At 47.8% G+C, this 19,092-nt stretch overlaps 1 protein-coding gene and 1 long non-coding RNA gene across 3 annotated transcripts in view; one reads left to right on the top strand and one right to left on the bottom strand.

Moving 5' to 3' along the window:
• LOC140385667 (neural-cadherin) overlaps positions 1-19,092 on the bottom strand; it is a 444,649-nt gene that overhangs the window by 313,271 nt on the left and 112,286 nt on the right. The gene's annotated exons all lie outside the window — the stretch shown is intronic.
• Positions 5,611-19,092, top strand: part of LOC140385669 (uncharacterized) — a 91,045-nt gene continuing 77,563 nt past the window's right edge. The window contains exon 1 of the long non-coding RNA XR_011933415.1: positions 5,611-5,712. This is a non-coding gene — a long non-coding RNA (uncharacterized lncRNA). The remainder of the gene's footprint in view (positions 5,713-19,092) is intronic.

Raw genomic sequence — 19,092 nt, 5'->3', positions numbered from 1 at the left:
TGTGGGCTGCCCGAAGGAGTTGAAGGACAGAAGCCGACTGAATATTTTGTCACGATGCTGGAAAAACTACTGGGGGAGGGGGAGGACCCCTCCCGATATGAACTGGATCGGGCTCATCGGTTGTGGAGGCCTGTACCAAAGGCGAGTGAGCCGCCAAGGGCAGTGACTCTGTGCTTCCGTAGGTACAGCGTGAAGGAGAAGGTCCTGAGCTGGGCCAAGCAGAAGCGGGTGGTGCAGTGAGCTGGAGCTTGTATACGTGTATACCAGGACTTTACGGTGGAGCTGGCGAGGAGGCGGGCTGCCTTCAACCGGGTAAAGAGGGCACTGTACATTGGCAAGGTGCAGTGCGGCATTGTATATCCAGCGAAGCTGAGGGTGACTTACAAGCTCAGGGACTTTTATTTTGGAACGGCGGAAGCAGCGGAGGAGTTTGCAAAGGCAGAAGGACTGTGGCAGAACTGACAAATTGAGGAATTATCATGTGCCGATGTAACCTCATGACTGTATTTTCTTCTTTTTTTTGTATCACTGTGCGCAGGTGTAGAGGCTAAAGGAGCCAATGTTGCATATATTTGGATAAGGGACGGGACTTTCACTCGAAAGGAGGGCTCTTTGGGGTGTAGGTGGATATGCGGGGTTTGTGTGCTAAAAGGGGATCTTTGGGCTTTCCTAGGGCCGGGAAAGGGGCCCGGGCGGGGGCCTCCACGCTGGCCAGTTTAAGCCGGCCAGTGAACGGGAGTGAGGTGGAGGGAGGAGCTGCGGCCATCGGAGCCGGACAGAACGGGGTCCAAGTGGTCTAGCCAGGGTGGAAAGTTGGGGGGAGGGAACCGAGGTTGGGGGTGGGAACGGAGGTTGGGAGGAGGAGTTTTACAAGAGGCAGTGGACGGGAGGAGCTGGAGACTTTGGGGGGGGGGGGGGTACAACTTTGGGGTATCATATACGGTACTCTCTTAGAGGCTGGATGGCGTTGGTTTGGGGGGGGGGGAAAGAGGGGGGCTGTGTAGATTAAGGGCGACTACGGGTAATCCCCGATTCCTTTTTGTCATTTGTTTATGTAAACATGCGGGTTGAGGTTTGGGGGTTGGTGGGCGGATGGGATCGTTGTTATTATGGGGATTGACATATCTTGTTGATTATTGTTTATTGTTGATGGGTGTAAATGTGGGAGAAAACGTGAAAAAGGAGAATAAAATTTTTTTTTTTTTTTTTTTTTTTTTTAAATTCAGGTGCAACCCATCCCACTTCTACAGGTCCTATCTGCCCCAGAAGCGATCCCAATGATTCAAGTGTCTAAAGTCCTCCCTCTTGCACCATCCCTCTAGCCACACGTTTATCTGATCTATCCTCCTATTTCTATACTCACTTGCCCCGACACAGGAAGTAACCCCGATATCACACCATTAGAGGGTCTGCTTTTTACTTTCTGCCAAACTCCCTAAATTCACATTGCAGGACTTCATCCCTCTTTCTACCCATGTCATTTGTACCAACGTGTACTATGACCTCTGGCAGCACTACCCTGGGCGACTGCTCTGTCCCTGACCACCCAGGGGTCTCCAAAAGACTGGGAGACCCTCCCAGGTGCTATCAGGCCTGGTCCATATTTGTGTGGACCAGTGCTAAACAGCACCTGGTCCAGGTCTCGCTGAGCCCCAGGAGAATGTGGCGCAAGCACACTTAATGAGTTGTACAGCTCATTTAAATATGTTAATCTGGATCTCATCTAGCATGGGCAAGATCCAGATTGCGACGTCTCGCATGATTCAGATGAATCAAGGGTTGAGAAGCTCGCAAGAGGCCTCTTGCGAGATTTATCAGCCTCGCCACGCTACCAGGTCGGGTGCAACAAGGCCTTAAATCGCGGCCCAAGTCTCTGATGGACTGGTTGAATATCAAATTTATTGGGGACTGTATAGTTTAACTTTTATTGTATAAAAGGACTTAGAGGGGGAAGGATGTGGCATCTGGCTCCTTTAACCAAAAGGGTCACATGACCCAGGGTAAATAATCAGGGACCAGGGTGGGGGTTCACCCTAGCAAGCGTGAGCTTTTGCCTCAGATCGATTCCATACACTGACTGGCAGCCATGAAGCTGCAAGACTCTGTAAGATGGTGTGTTGTAAATAAACGGTAGTTGTTCCATACCTAACTGCTGAGCCGAAGTTATTACAGCAACATTGGTTCCAACTCTGGATGAGGATGGCATATATATTTACGGCAAGATACATTTATCATTGTTTGTAAACATAGCTAGGTAGATATGGATGAGTTGGTGCAGATCATTGAACTGCCTTTTTCCATCACTGATTTGCAATGATTCCCTTTCCACCAATGGCTCAATTTTAAAATTCTCGTTGTGTCCAAAATCTGCCGTGGCCTTGCCCAACCCTATAAACGCTCTAGGCTGCTCCCCTGCTTTGGGCCTGGGTCGAAGTGACCTGTCCGCCCTGTCGATTTCTGGGGGCTTTGGAAATTTCTCCCTTCCCACTAGCTTGCCCAGCATTTGGGTGACGTAGCCTGCTGGGTCTCTGCCCTCCATCCCCTCTGGCAGACCCACTATTTTAACACTCTGTCGTTTGGACCTATTTTCCTGGTCCTCCACTTTCCCACTTAGGTTCCCCTGGGTCGTTACCAGCCTTTTCACCTCGATTTCCTGAGTTACCATCCTGTCGCTCTGGTCCGAGGCGGCCCTCTCCAACTCCAGGATCGTTTTCTCCTGCGCCTCCACCTTCCTTTCCAGGCCATCGATGGGTCGCTGCATTTTGTCCATTGTCTCCGCCAGCATCTCCTTCATCATTGTGTGGAGCTCCGCCCTGAGTGCCTCCCTCATGGCGTTTATCTGTTTCTATCTCCTCCTTTATGGCATTTATCTCCGTTTTCAGCACGCTTCTCCATTCCTCCCCTTGTGCGTGGGGAGGGGGGGGGGGGGGGCGCCGCGTCCTGTTCCTGCTCCGCTGCTCGGCTCGCCAGCTTTTCAGCTTCCTGGTTTGCCTGAACCTCCATCCCGCCTCGTGGGCCGTCTGCTTGCGCGGCCGCAGCTCCTGCCTTTTTCCTTCGCCGCTGCTCCTTCTTACATCTCGCCGTCCCGTCCCCCCCCCCCCCGATTTATTATTATTTGCAGGCATATTTCTGTTATCTTCCTTTCTCTTTTTACGGTGCGAAAAATAAATTCTTTTTTTCTCTCCCCCAAAGAAAAACCCCCCAAGGGTTTTTATCTTTTTAAACACGATTTTTTTTATAAAAAAGGAAGAAAAAAAAAATTATATAAAAAGTTTTTTTTAAAAAAAATTTTCAGGAGAAAAAAAAAATTGAATAAAAAAATTATAATTTTTTTGTCTTATCCTCTCCGTGTTCCAACTTTCAGGCTGTTTCTTGTTGCGATCCCCACTCCTCCTCCACGTGCACCACACCGGGACCAGTCTCTCCTCTTTTTTTTCTCTTCAGCTCAGTGATACGGAGCTTTGGCGCCTGGGCAGGGCGAGGGAGGCAGGGCCGATTTCGCCGGACTTTAATTTGTTTTTAAAAACCCGCTGGGAAACCCCCGAAAAAAGCCGCGATTTTGTGGACCTGGGGGTGCCTCTTTGCTGCGGCCGCTCAGTTTGCGAACGCCACGGGACTAGACCCTCTTTCTATGGAGTGTTCAAAACTAAACTTGGCGCTGAAAAGTTTCAATCTAAAGAGAGACAAAGTGGAAATGAAAATCGGCACAGAGAACAAAATGATAGTGAATAGATCAAAATATATTGTTGAAGAGAAAATGCCGTAAACAAAATGGAAAAATGTGACTGGCTGCAGGGTATATCTGTACTGGCTCCTGTGATTATATCATTTGAACCAGAGCTGGGAACAGGCAGCAGGAGATTTCTGTTTGTGCCACTCCTGCATTTTTGATCATTGGATGTATCTGTTACATTCTTCCCCATCAAACAGCTGGATCCTGGACACCAGCGGTAAATCATTCTCAGGCACACACCGTTTTCTCATTATCAGTCAGAAAATTAAAGTCTGAGTCAATCCCAGGCACGAGTACAACATGAGCAACAAAAGAGTTTCATTATAGTTTTCAAAAAATGGACAAACTATTAACCCTAATTTTTCTATTTTTTTCCTTTGGACTGGAGCATCAGAATTCTAAACAAAATAAGAACCAGGTGTGTTATAAAAACGCTATCACACCATCCAACTTGGGGCCCCAGAGCTCCCCGTTATTTTTTCCATGTGTAGGTTCTACCTCACGTTCAATGATAAATCTTCCAGTTCGGTTTGTGCCTCAACACCACATAGTTTCCAGAGTCTCGTGTTGAATCTTCAGAAGTTCCGACATACGTCGAATGAACTAACACCCAATATGCTCAATAACATACTGTCAAAATTAAGAAAGACCACACTGGACCACTCTGTATCTCCAAATGTTAGGACACGAGTTCGCATCCACAAAATTTCTGCACAGAGTTGCCAATCTCAAAACTACTAGAATCATGGAAAGGCAGAGCAGAGGAGGAAGCTTTCTGGTCCACGGAACCAATGTCAATTGAAGTAGCTCTCCAATTAGCCCAATTCCTTTATTCTTTTCCCGCAGCCATACTGCCAGAAGAAGGAGCAAGGTGGAAACAAAATGGCTGGCGCGAGGGACCAATGATCACGTTTTGCACAATACGTAAACGTGACATTGGGAGAAGACTGCCTGGGTACTTAGCCTTCCCCTCAACTGGTAGCATGAATGGGAGCAAATATGAAGTAACTTATTTTAAAGTGTCATCTTGGATACAGATTTTATTGGGTATCTATGTATGTTTCTTTTGCATGAATACAACTTTTAAAAAATAAATTTAGAGTACCCAATTATTTTTTTTTCCCAATTAAGGGGCAATTTCGTGTGGCCAATCCACCTAACCTGCACATCTTTGGGTTGTGGGGTGAAACACATGCAGACACAGGGAGAATGTGCAAACTCCACACAGACAGTGACTCGGGGCCGGGATCGAAACCAGGTCCTCAGCGCCGTCGGCAGCAGTGCTAACCACTGCACCACCGTGCCACCCGTGAATACAACTTCTATCTCCTTTTCCTCAGAGGTATAATTTTCCAATGCCAGAGTCACATCAGCCACACGCTGTGAGGTGAAATTGGATAATACAGGGAACAATGTTGAAATTGTCTTTGTAGTCTATATGTTGTCCTTATAATCAATGTCATAACATGCACACATTAAAGAAAACGAACACTAATATTTATGTATTAATGTATCCAAGGTAACAAAACCTGTCTCCACAGCATATAATTATCCAACACCCTTCAGCCTCAAAAAATCCTGACTTCACTTATTATTTTCTTGACTTCAGCTTAATGGAGACTGAACAAATTATTAACAAGTAGATTACCAAGGGAAAGGAGTAAAAATGCCTTAAGTATTTGCAGTTTACTTAAAACATAAAGTGGATTCAGTGGTTGCCTTAGTGAGACACACAGGGCGGTCACGGTGTGTTAATAAAGTTCCTGCCCTCTGATACTCCATTAACTTTGAATAATGAACACTACTCTCTGAGTCTAATGCTGCTGTCAGCACAAGGGTTCAGCTTTCAAATGCACACAAACATTTTTCATTTCTCAGTCACGGGTATTACATTTTTGCATGCTAATATCTCTCTGAAGTTCAATGACTGGCATTGAGAGTCTAAAGGAGATCAAGGAGAGAAAAATGAAGAGACCAGGGTAAGAAATAACAAATGTGTTGGGTTTGGGGGAGGGGGTTGAAGAAGTTCAAAGGTTAATGGATTTGGAAATTTGTTGTGGTGCAAGGTCTAAAGATCGCGATTATGTTCACAAAGGACGCCACAAACAGCAAAAAAGAAACCTCTCTAATTGGGTTTCACTTCAAAACTGTGAAAGAGAAACATCTCCCGCTAACAGGCAAAAATCAAGAGATGTACAAGAGCCACACAAAATAGTTGGAGGACGCTGATACCTTTGGAAGAATTTCATCCATCTGGAAATGATTTCTAAGGTTATGGAAAGCTGACGGCAAACACTTTTTATCTATTCGCTAGTTTGTGAAATGCTTTGAAGGTATATGATCTACTTTGGGATGTCAGACATATGCTGCATTTGGCATTTTTTTTGTTAACTTTCAAACTCCCAAACCTGCACAACATCCCTTTCCCATGTCCCAACCTCTTTGGTTGGTCGGTCGGTTGGTTGCACAACCAATTTTGCTAGGGAGAGAAATAAAAAAGCTAGTATTCTAGTCGGATGACAATGCTTAAGACACGAGGTTAAAAAATATATTTTTTGCAGGTTCCCTGATGAGGCAAAGATGATTTGAAGGGATTTGAATATTATCCCATTCATGACATATTTGCTACGTTTGTTTATTGAGTAGCTGAACTAACCAGGTCAAGAAAAATAACATGATACAATTGCAACTATGGATAGCTCTCACTATAGGAACAAAACAGTTGTCAACATAACCCCTCCCATCATGTGTCTCTGTTCCTATAATTGCAATTTTGCACAGTCACACAGTATTGATAATTTGACTTGCATTTCCAAGCACCGACTGCAGTATTGAGCTTTCGCATATGTGTAAAGTGGAGGTGATTTTAGAAAGTTACAGCCAAAAAGTAAGCTACAGTTAACTGGTTTTGTACAGTAGCAGAACTTTAGCCGAAGCTTTTGGTCAGGGGGAAGATGTTTTCTAATTTGCAGTGGATAGTAATCGATTATTATGAAACATATTGATGATTTAAAAAAATCACCTGCCTTTTAAAATTCCCAGAACCGGAAAATTGAAGAGATGGACCTCCAGAATACCATGCTGCAGAGTGGAAAGAAACAGACACATGCTCATTCACACAATCATTCTCCGCAATCAACCACCCGACCATAAAGAAGCACCAAGTAAAGGCAATGCTTATTCTAGAGCAAACGGATGAATTTATCATAGGCGCAGACTCGCCTGGACTGCTTTCATTCCCTTCATACCGGCAGAGGCCCTTCATAATGTCTGAAAGAAATTCAGGTCACAAGGGGAGATTTCATCAGTGGAACCAAAAATAATGTTTCTTCACTCTCCTGAAAAGACATTCTTCACACCATTACACCATATAGTGTGCATCATCTAAACCCCAAACAGGACCACCAACTATCACATTTCACTTGTTAGTACTTAGCTGTGCACATTTTAAAAGGTGGGTGTGAGCTACTGTTTACCCTGGACACAAACATCTATTATTTAAAAATGTATTTCAGCTACATGAAGCAAGCCCTTTAAAACATTTAATACAGCAATGCTCCAAAAGCCAGAACATCATTTATTTATCATCTCCTGTGATTGAAATACATTGCAGCAGGAATCTGCTGTACCATTGCCTAAAGTGCTTGTGGTATTAAAAAGTGAGATGAGATATTCTAAACTGATGCTCGAGGTAATATAAAACACATCAACCAACCATAGGACAGTCCAAGCAGCCATTTCTCAGCCACTACAGAACTCTCACATTTATTACAGGCTGATTATCTCAGCACCCTGTGTGCATTAACATGGGGCAGCATACTTAATAAAACAAACCTTTTCGCCACTATTTCATGATGCAATGGCAGAAGGAAGCCTACAATTTTCCGGGTCTGGGAATTAGCCTAACAACTAATTACATTTTGGTCTGGAATCAAAACTTCTCTCAGACACCCTGTGGCTGTTTATGGTCACTGTACACGATGTGTGTATATTATTTACAGCTTTAAGTTTTGGCACAGGATTTTCCGTTCTCCGCCGCTGCGATTGGGAATCCCGATCAGGCGGAGAATGGTACGTCAGCCGAAAAATGGGGGGGGGGGGGGCTGGATTCTCTGCAGCTCCGCCCTGAAATCGTGGCGGGGGCGGAGAATCCACTTTCACGCCATAATCGGGCCTGGCGCCAGTCTGGCGATTCTCTGGGCCCCGAAAATCGGCGGAACCACAGAGTACGCCGCGCTGCCGGGGGGCCATTGCCAGAGGCCTGCCCAGCAAACCTCCGCTCCCGACCAACCGAGTTCCCGACGGCGTGGAACTAACCACCTATTGCCGGTTGGGATGCTGACGTGGCAGCTGCGGACTCAGTTTGTGGCCGCCCTGGTATGGGGCGGGCGAATCAGAGACTGGGGGGGGGGGGGCGGCCAGGGATTCAATGTGCAGGGGTTCTTTGGTGTGGCTCCTTGGTCCGAGTCTGCCATGGAACATGGCGCGGCCGCCGGAGGGCGCCGCCGTGCGCATGCGCAGACTCCGAACTGGAAGTACGGGAGCCTGTATCTGCAGCAAAAGATGCGAGATTCACTCCGGGTCCCTGCTAGGCCCCTGCAGGGCATTGAATTCGTTCAACTTTTTGGAAGGAATTTCTGGAGCAAAACTCCACTTTACGTCGGCGTGGAGACATAGTCTCATTTTGGGAGAATCCAGCCCGGGATTGTTACCTGGCGCCTGACCTGTTCCCATTCTCCTCTCCCACCACTGGTCGCGGCGTACTGCCCGTCTCACGCCAGCACGAGCATACAAACTGCAATTTGCAATCAATGTGATTAACGAGCTGGAAGCCTCAATCTCCAGCCACCCAGTACGTTCCACCCCTCCTAGACAGGAGTCTAGTGCGAGTATTTACAAGCAGGGCCCAAGGGCCATGGCCTGTGTGAGGAGAGCAAGGAAACTTTAAGAAAACTTTGTACATTAATCAGGCTTCCCGTGGATAAGGTGGGAAGTAGTTAGTGGGAAAGGGGGATAGGGGAATTGTGTATGTAAGCCATGTTGGCTGGGTTTGGTTGTTGGTTGGGTGAGTGTTATTTACTTTGTTTTCTTTGTTTTTTCTCCTCTTGAAAATTGTTAAAATTATAAATGCCTTAATAAAAACATAAAAAAGAAAAACCAGGCTTCCTGGGAGTGTATGCCTGGAGCTCTGGGACTAGTGGGAACTGACTTGGTGGAAAAGTGTGTGGACTCGGAGTGTCCCCCTCGGGATCGGGGTGCCCTGGCAGAACCTAACATAGCTGCTCCAAAAGCATTTCTACCCACCCTTAGGTGCAACTTAGCCTCCTGACTGTTGAAACTGTTGACTGCTACCAGTGTCCAGGAAATGCTCTGAGTTCTGCTGATCATGCATCTGACTTATCCCACTCGACCATCTGGAGACCCTCATATCTCAGCAGTATAATCAAGGGGTGAGCTTGGCCATGAACAATCGGCGTGTCACCAGGTGTTGGCATCCCTCATTGCACATCTTGGATGCACAGCTGCACAATAGAGGAAGCAGGGGATTAACAGAGCTAACCCCAAACAAAGGACGTGCCCCAGTGCCCCGGAACCCTGGCACACAGCCCCTCTCAGATTAACACCCGTCATGGCTGCCAGTTGGTAGGGCCAGGTGGGGAGATAAGGGCTTCCCACATGAACGGTCGGATGCCAGTCACTAGTGGGGACAGGGATGCAATGTGGTCTATATGATGTTGAATGGGTCGGGGGTGGCGCAGCAGTACAACCGAGGGTGACCATGTAATCTGGTGGCTTTGGATGGTCAGGGAATTCATCAGCTTGCTGTCAATCTCGGTTTCTCCCCCCTCCTCCCGCAGAGACAGGGACTTCAGGACTCAGCCAGCAATGCGAGCTATCTACCCAGCCGCTGCTGCCATCAGGGATACACGGTGGCGAGAGCACCAGGGAAGACCGTGCACAGCAGGAGAGCATGCCACCAGAAGGGCAGGGGCCAGCTGGTGAGGCTCAACTGCTGCCCGTCCACTAGGCCGAGGAGGAGATGCGAAGGTGGCACATTCATACCAGTGGCGTATCTGGCACCATGAGTGTTAGGAGGTGGAAACCCGCTCCTGTCACCATCAAGTTGATGGTGCCCTAAACTTCTATGTCTCTGGCTCGTTCCAGGACTCGAGAGGGGTCTGTGCGGGATCTCGCAATAGCCCGTGTACAGGTGCATCCGAGATGTGACAGATGCTTTATATGCCCAGGCATCTATCTACATCAACTTTAATCTGGACCAGGCCTACCAGAATGCCCGGGCTGCAGGATTTGTGCCATCACTGGCATGCCCCAGGTCGAGGAGGTTATTAGAACATAGAACATTACAGCGCAGTACAGGCCCTTCGGCCCTCGATGTTGCGCCGATCTGTGAAACCACTCTAAAGCCCATCTACACTATTCCCTTATCGTCCATATGTCTATCCAATGACCATTTGAATGCCCTTACTGTTGGCGAGTCCACTACTGTTGCAGGCAGGGCATTCCACTCCCATACTACTCTCTGAGTAAAGAACGTACCTCTGACATCTGTCCTATATCTATCTCCCCTCAATTTAAACCTATGTCCCCTCGTGCTAGACATCACCATCCGAGAAAAAAGGATCTCACTGTCCACCCTATCTAATCCTCTGATCATCTTGTATGCCTCAATTAAGTCACCTCTTAACCTTCTTCTCTCTAACGAAAGCAGCCTCAAGTCCCTCAGCCTTTCCTCATAAGATCTTCCCTCCATACCAGGCAACATTCTGGTAAAGCTCCTCTGCACCCTTTCCAATGCTTCCACATCCTTCTTATAATGCGGCGACCAGAATTGCACGCAATACTCCAAATGCAGCCGCACCAGAGTTTTGTACAGCTGCAACATGACCTCATGGCTCCGAAACTCAATCCCTCTACCAATAAAAGCTAACACACCGTAGCCTTCTTAACAACCCTCTCAACCTGGGTGGCAACTTTCAGGGATCTATGTACATGGACACCGAGATCTCTCTGCTCATCCACACTGCCAAGAATCTTACCATTAGCCCAGTACTCTGTCTTCCTGTTATTTCTTCCAAAATGAATCACCTCACACTTTTCTACATTAAACTCCATTTGCCACCTCTCAGCCCAGCGCTGCAGCTTATCTATGTCCCTCTGTAACTTGTAACATCCTTCCGCACTGTCCACAACTCCACCGACTTATGTCATCTGCAAATTTACTCACCCATCCTTCTACGCCCTCCTCCAGGTCATTTATAAAAATGACAAACAGCAGTGGCCCCAAAACAGATCCTTGTGGTACACCACCAACGTGGGCAGCACGGTAGCATAGCGGTTAGCGCAATTGCTTCACAGCTCCAGGGTCCCAGGTTCGATTCCCGGCTGGGTCACTGTCTGTGCGGAGTCTGCACGTTCTCCCCGTGTGTGCGTGGGTTTCCTCCGGGTGCTCCGGTTTCCTCCCACAGTCCAAAGATGTGCAGGTTAGGTGGATTGGCCATGTTAAATTGCCCTTAGTGTCCAAAATTGCCCTTAGTATTGGTTGAGTGGGGTTACTGGTTTACTGGGTTATGGGGATAGGGTGGTGTGGGCTTGGGTAGGGTGCTCTTTCCAAGAGCTGGTGCAGACTCGATGGGCCGAATGGCCTCCTTCTGCACTGTAAATTCTATGAATTTCTATGAACCACTAGTAACTGGACTCCAGTCTGAACACATCCCATCAACCACCACCCTTTGTCTTCTTCCAGCTAGCTAATTTCTGATCCAAACTGCTAAATCACCCTGAATCCCATGCCTCCGCATTTTCTGTAGTAGCCTACCATGGGGAACCTTATCAAACGCTTTACTGAAATCCATATACACCACATCAACTGCTTTACCCTCATCCACCTGTTTGGTCACCTTCTCAAAGAACTCAATAAGGTTTGTGAGGCACGACCTACCCTTCACAAAACCGTGTTGCCTATCTCTAATCAAATTATTCCTTTCCAGATGATTATACATCCTATCTCTTATAAACCTTTCCAAGACTTTGCCCACGACAGAAATAAGGCTCACTGGTCTATAGTTACCGAGGTTGTCTCTACACCCCTTCTTGAACAAGGGGACAACATTTGCTATCCTCCAGTCTTCTGGCACTATTCCTGTAGACAAAGATGACTTAAAGATCAAAGCCAAAGGCTCAGCAATCTCCTCCCTAGCTTCCCAGAGAATCCTAGGATAAATCCCATCAGGCCCAGGGGACTTATCTATTTTCACACTTTCCAGAATTGCTAACACCTCCTCCTTATGAACCTCAATCTCAGTATTCTCCTCGACAACATTGTCTTTTTCCTGTGTGAATATTGATGACACTTGCGTCGCCCTCAGAGCTCCGGCTAGAAAGGGAGTTCCCTTCATTAACAGGAAGTGATTCCACCCCCTGGACGTGCAGTTGGTGTGCGATCACCAGCTGCACATGCACATCTGTGTGCAATATCCACACTGCTCGCACGATGTTTACAGCTTTTTGAGGCTCTCCCTCAGTTGAGTAGTTGGTTCATGGGAGATGTTGGGATGTTCATGTGTCCAAGGTGCCATTAGGCACATCAGGAGTGGAGGCGTCCTGCTGCTATACCCATCCTTTGCCATTGGCAGGCATCCTCTGGAGGGCCTGGGCCTGGATAGGCCCCGCCAACATTCGGTGTCACACATGCCTCCCTGTCCTGCTCCCTGCACAGCAGATGCACCAGTGTCAGATTGATTTTTTTTGGAAGGGGTGACGTGTTCCAGCGCCTCCTCCGGGATGGGCCCCATCACTTCCTTCTCCCTTGAAGTGCTCACTGGCCCTCAGGCTACTCCATGGCAAGGAGGGAAACTGGAGTGAGCTTCAGAGCCCTCACTGTCACCTGGCCCTGCCAGTCCTGGAGGCCTGCCCTTGACTGAATCATTGCTTTGATGCCCTCAGCCATGGAGCTCTGACTGAGTGCTATCCCTCTGCGAGGATGCTATGTTGCTCATTTCCTGAGACATGCCCCTCTGTGACTGGGGCATGTCCCTCTGTGACTGGGGCATGTCCCTCTGTGACTGGGGCATGTCCCTCTGTGACTGGGGCATGTCCCTCTGTGACTGGCTAAGGTCAGTCAGTGCATGACCAATGCTTTAGATGGCTTGAGCCATGATTCTTTGTGATTGGACCAAGCCTTGGAGCACCGCAGTAATGTCCATCTGTGCCTGGGTCATGTCCACCTGTGGCTGAGCTCTACTGTCCTGCGCCTCAGACATGGACAGCAGCGTGCCCCAAGCCTTGGATGCCCTGACACATTGATCTGACTTCTTCCCCAGGTATTCCACCGCAGACACCACCTTTTCAGTGTTGGCCTGGGTGTCACGCATTGTTAGCAACTTCTCCTGTGCTTGCAGGTGATTGTACTCCTCCAGTTGTTCTTACAGGCACTGGAATGTTGCTGACACCCCCTTCTGTAGATTTTGCCTCTGAATCTGCATCTGCACCAGTGATGGGATCATCTATTCCAGAGGCGCGACATCTGTCTTGACAGCAGCTGCTCCCTGGGATCAGGCAGCCCTCCGACTGTCCGCTCCCTCAGGAGTTTCTGCCTCCAACCGATGTGCTGCAGCATGTGTGCCCAGCCCAAATCGCACTATGTCGGGAGAATAGAAGGAGAGCCCTTAAACGGGATTTGCACCGGGTGCCAAACAGGACGCCATGCTCTCTGGCCTGCTGCAGCTGACGTAATCGGGTTCACGCCCCCACTGGGGTGAACCAGGTTGGCATATTTAAATCAGCATTTATATATGTTTTTACTGGCAGAATTCCGCCGGCTCCTGGTTGGCACTGCAAAGGAGCAGGGCCTGAAGGGGGCATTGCCTGAAGGGATGGGACTTAAACGGGGCAGAGCCTGAAGGGGTGAATGGGGGCCTTTGGCGACCCCATAGCCGGGTGTCACTCACTTGGAAGGGGAGGGGGGTGGTGTCGTCCCGATTCCAGCAAGGTTGATTGTGGGGTTGGGGGGGGGTGTAGGGGACACTGAAGCCCCGATGCCAGCGATGTTTTGGGGGGGGGGGGGGGGGGGGGAACGTGTACCTTTACTGTCACTTTGATTTTGGAGTGCCCTTTAAAAACGGTGCCCCAGTATTGGTGAAGCCGGGCTTGCCAACGTGTTTCGGCCCCGCCCCTCCACTGCCAGTGCAAATCACACCCGTCTCCAAAACACGGCTAAGTGCGGGAAGATTGCAATGGAAATTGTGCTGGAACAGTCGGCGCGATTCACACTGATGTTTTTGCCCAAAATGAAATTAGGGAGAATTCTGCCCTACATCTGTGTTGGATGCAACAACAACAAAAAAAAAAAACCATGGTTCTTCTATAGTATGTTTTGGACCAAGCGGTATCCATTCAACCTGCACTGTATCAATTTTATGTTTTCGACCTGCATGGCTTTGCATAACACCAGGCATCATTTGGTCTCAGTGATGCCTCTAATGCAAGACATTGGTGTACTTTCAAAGTCATGGTCAACCCCCTCAGCCCCAACCTCAGGGAACTATCATTAACCACTTTCTTATGAACAAGTCTCTTCGCATAAATCAGCCTGAAAGTTTCTCTATCTATCCTTTGAATAATAAAGAATTTGGGATTATCTAGAAAAAAAATGAAAGATGGTATGGCATTTTAAATAACCATGCTTCACAATTTTGCATGTTCAAACTCAAGTCATGCATCAGAGGAATTGCTCCTGCAAAGCTTTCTAATTCGTGGGTAATGAAATGGGCAACACATTTTAAGGTAAGTAACTGGGAGATTAAATCATCTCTGTTTTCAGTACTCTAAAGACTTCCATTCTGTCCACATTTTAAAATGAGTGGAATCTTGTCAAAACTGCTCTTGTAGAAGAAAGCTATTTACTGCTGACTTGGTTAATTGAGAAACTTGCTGTGAAATTATGTGTGGTATGTCTCTCTAATGGTCTTCAGCGTCTGGCTGCTGAGAGCTGGCACCTCAGCAGTGCCATGCTGATTAACATCCCTGCTGACAGCACAGCTTTATTTTTCCTTTCAGCACCTTCCATTATTGACTGTTAGTACATGTCTCACTCGGAAACAGAAATGGGGTCTTTCTCCATTAGGAACCTCAGGTTAAAAAGGCAGCGTCCTTTCAGTAAACCGTCATACATTGTACATTGCGAACTGAACATCTCCTCTAATTCTCACAATGTTCAACAAATTTTTGTCAACTCTTTATCGGAGTCCAGCAAATGTTCATCATAATTAACCTGAAAAGCATTATTCAGAAAATTGAGATACCCCTCCCTTCAACGATGACGTTTAAGAGGCAAGGCATCGTGGAAGTAAGCAGTGGAAGTAAGTAAAAGAAGTTGATTCAGATTCATATCAAGTACCATTGCCAAACATTTACTCTACTCCCTTAGCCAGGTTTTTGGGATAGAATGAGGCTGATGGTATAAGAATTGCTGGTGTCAAATCTCGCCAGAAAATCATCTTCATGAAGTCCCTTAAATCAACAACCTGCCTTTAATGTAGCAAAATGACCCAGTGTGCATCATAGAAGCTCTTTCCGATAACATATGACACTGAGCCACAGAAGGATATATTAGGATGGGTGACCAAACTCTTGGTCAAAGAGACAGGATTGGAAGAAGCACCTTAAAAAGGAGGAAAGTGAGGTTGAGAGTTGGAGGTTTAGGAAGGGACTTACAGCAATTAGGGCTGTGGCAGCTGAAGGCACACTGTTAATGGTGGACCGAGTAAAATTAAAATGGTGGATTGATGCAAAAGAGGCCAGAATTTGGGGAGCGCAGGTATCTCACAGGGTTGCAAGGCTGGAGGAGATTAGAGAGATAGGGTGGGGCGAGTACATGCAAGGACTTGAAAACATGGAGGAGAATTTTAAGGCCAGGCATTCCACAAGGAAGCAAGTGAGGTGAGGTGAAAAGTGTGAGGTTGTCCATTTTGGAAGGACAAATATGAATGTGGAATACAGGGTTAACGGTAGAGTTCTTGGCAATGTGGAGGAGCAGAGAGATCTTGGGGTCTATGTTCATACATCTTTGAAAGTTGCCACTCAAGTGGATAGAGCTGTGAAGAAGGCCTATGGTGTGCTCGCGTTCATTAACAGAGGGATTGAATTTAAGAGCCGTGAGGTGATGATGCAGCTGTACAAAACTTTGCTAAGGCCACATTTGGAGTACTGTGTACAGTTCTGCTCGCCTCATTTTAGGAAAGATGTGGAAGCTTTGGAAAAGGTGCAAAGAAGATTTACCAGGATGTTGCCTGGTATGGAGAGTAGGTCTTACGAGGAAAGGTTGAGGGTGCTAGGCCTTTTCTCATTAGAACGGAGAAGGATGAGGGGCGACTTGATAGAGGTTTATAAGATGATCAGGGGAATAGATAGAGTAGACAGTCAGAGACTTTTTCTCCGGGTGGAACAAACCATTACAAGGGGACATAAATTTAAGGTGAAAGGTGGAAGATATATGAGGGATATCAGAGGTAGGTTCTTTACCCAGAGAGTAGTGGGGCCATGGAATGCACTGCCTGTGGAAGTAGTTGAGTCGGAAACATTAGGTACCTTCAAGCAGCTATTGGATAGGTACATGGATTACAGTAAAATGATAGTGTAGATTTATTTGTTCTCAAGGGCAGCACGGTAGCATTGTGGATAGCACAATTGCTTCACAGCTCCAGGGTCCCAGGTTCGATTCCGGCTTGGGTCACTGTCTGTGCGGAGTCTGCACGTCCTCCCCGTGTCTGCGTGGGTTTCCTCCGGGTGCTCCGGTTTCCTCCCACAGTCCAAAGATGTGCGGGTTAGGTGAATTGGCCAATGATAAATTGCCCTTAATGTCCAAATTGCCCTTGGTGTTGGGTGGAAGTGTTGAGTTTGGGTAGGGTGCTCTTTCCAAGAGCCGGTGCAGACTCAAAGGGCCGAATGGCCTCCTTCTGCACTGTAAATTCAATGATAATCTATGATTAATCTAGGACAAAGGTTCAGCACAACATCGTGGGCCGAAGGGCCTGTTCAGTGCTGTATTTTTCTATGTTCTATGTTCTAAGTGTCAGATGGTGAGCGCCGGACAATAGGTGAATGGGATTGTTGCAAGTTAGGGTACTGGCAGCAGATGAGCTTAAGTTTATGAAGGATGGAAAGTTTATAGAAGCCGACCAGGAATAGCCAAGACTGGAGGCAACAGAGATATAGATGAAGGCCCAACGGCAGATGAGCTGCGTTACAAAGGTAGGTGGCCTTAATGATGACATAATTTTGTGCTGGGAAGCCTGTTTCAAGGTCAAATACGACAGGGCTACCAACAAACCATTCCACCACAGACTGTTGCTAAGGAGAGGAAGGATGTCGGTGGCTAGAGAAGAGAGATTGCAGCAGGAACTGAAGAAAATGGCTTTGGTTTTATAGGAGGAAAACAGTACTGGATATTGGAGAAGCAGTTTGGTAATTCAGTAAGTGTTGAGGGGTGGAGAGGTGGTGATTAGGTATAGGAAATGAAATGAATGAAATGAAAATCGCTTATTGTCACAAGTAGGCTTCAAATGAAGTTACTGTGAAAAGTCCCTAGTCGCCACATTCCGGCGCCTGTTCGGGAATTGAACCGTGCTGCTGGCCTGCCTTGGTCTGCTTTAAAATCCAGCGATTTAGCCCAGTGTGCTAAACCAGCCCCCTAGGAGGGTATCATCAGCATAAATGTAGAACCTGACATTGTGGTTTCAAATGATGTGACCCAGGGATATTGTGTAGATGAGGAAAGGGGGTGGGGGGAGCAAGGATAGATCCCTGGGAGATAATAGGAGTGAGATAAGAAACCTTGTTAGTGATTCTCTGGCTACTATCGGAGCGATAGGAATGGAACTACGTAAGTGCAATCACACCCAGCTGGACAGCGAAGGAGGAAGGTGTCAACAATGTCAAAGACTGCAGACAGTTTGAGAAGGGCAAGAAGGGATAGTTTACCACAGACACATAACAAATAGTGCTGTCAGAACTTGCTCCAAATCGACTTACCAATAGAAGAGGTGATGGTACAACAAGGCATTTCCAATACACAAATATGGGGGGCTACATTCTCCGCCACATCTGGAACTCCGCTACCAACAGCGGGTGGCGGAGAATCCAGTGTCGGGCAGAAAGCACTGATCCTGTTCCAATGCTCCGGTCACCCTCTGGCATCGGGAATGAGATTCAGGCCCCCCCCCCCCCCCAGGACTCCAGTAGACGGCCTACCAGCCAGGCCACGCCATGATGGACCATGTCCATTTCACGCCGGTGGGACTGGCCGAAAACGAGCAGCCGCTCGGCCCATTGGGGCACTGAGAATTGCCGGGGGGGCTGCTGCCAATGGCCCCCGACTGGCGCAGCGTGAACGCCGCCCCTGCCCGAAAACCGGCGCCGGAGAATTCGGCAGCCGCCGTCGGAGCGGCAGGGTTGGGATTCATGCAGCCCCCGGCGATTCTCCGACTCGGCAGGGGGGGGTTCGGACAATCCAGCTCCACATTCTCCAGTTCTCTGGGTCAAACTACCAGAAAGCACTTAACTCTGTTTGTTGTGGTCTAAACTGTCAATCGTAGCTAGATGTTTATAAATCTTGCTGTTAGTTTGGCAACTAGGTCCTTCAAGTCCATTCAAGGGTGAAGGGAAATGAAATTAAACAATCCAGACAGCTAGTTGTGTGTAAGCTGTCAATCATAGCCTAGTAAAACAAGTTCCCATTGATGTGAATTAAAGAATAGCACATCAAAGATCTGAGGGGGTTTTAACCCAACTGACATTGTTTTCATTTTCTTTTCTTTTAAATTTAGAGTACCCAATTATTATTTCTTTTTCCAATAAAGGGGCAATTTAGCAATCCACCTAACCTGCACATCTTTGGGCTGTGGGGGTGAAACCCATGTAGACATGCGGGGAATGTGCAAACTCCACACGGACAGTGACCCAGGGCAGAGATTCAAACCCGGGTCTTCAGCACCGTAGTCCCAGTGCTAACCACTGCGCCACATGCCGCCCTGTGGTTTTCACTTTCTAGGAATTTACAGGTACTGCTTTCTGTGCCTTTGCCGTAAGGTATTTTCCCTGGTGAGTTTTAACGCAGTGATTTTTTTCACCGTCTCTCTCTGGACTGCTCTTCAGTTTCCCAGCAGGGTTCTCTGTAATGGGTGAGGGTCTCTGGTGGGTATATCTGTAATGTGGAGGGTTTCGCGGCGGGGGGGGGGGTCTCTCTTTTGGTGGGGTTTCTGGTAGGGACCGCTCTTATGATGGTGTCTCCGTTGGGGGGATCTGGTGGGGCTGGGGTGGGCAGGAATTGCATTGTGGGGGGG

This window comes from Scyliorhinus torazame, chromosome 11 (genome assembly GCF_047496885.1).
Source record: "Scyliorhinus torazame isolate Kashiwa2021f chromosome 11, sScyTor2.1, whole genome shotgun sequence".
Taxonomy (NCBI): Eukaryota; Metazoa; Chordata; class Chondrichthyes; order Carcharhiniformes; family Scyliorhinidae; genus Scyliorhinus; species Scyliorhinus torazame.
This window is presented reverse-complemented; position numbering and strand designations above follow the sequence as displayed.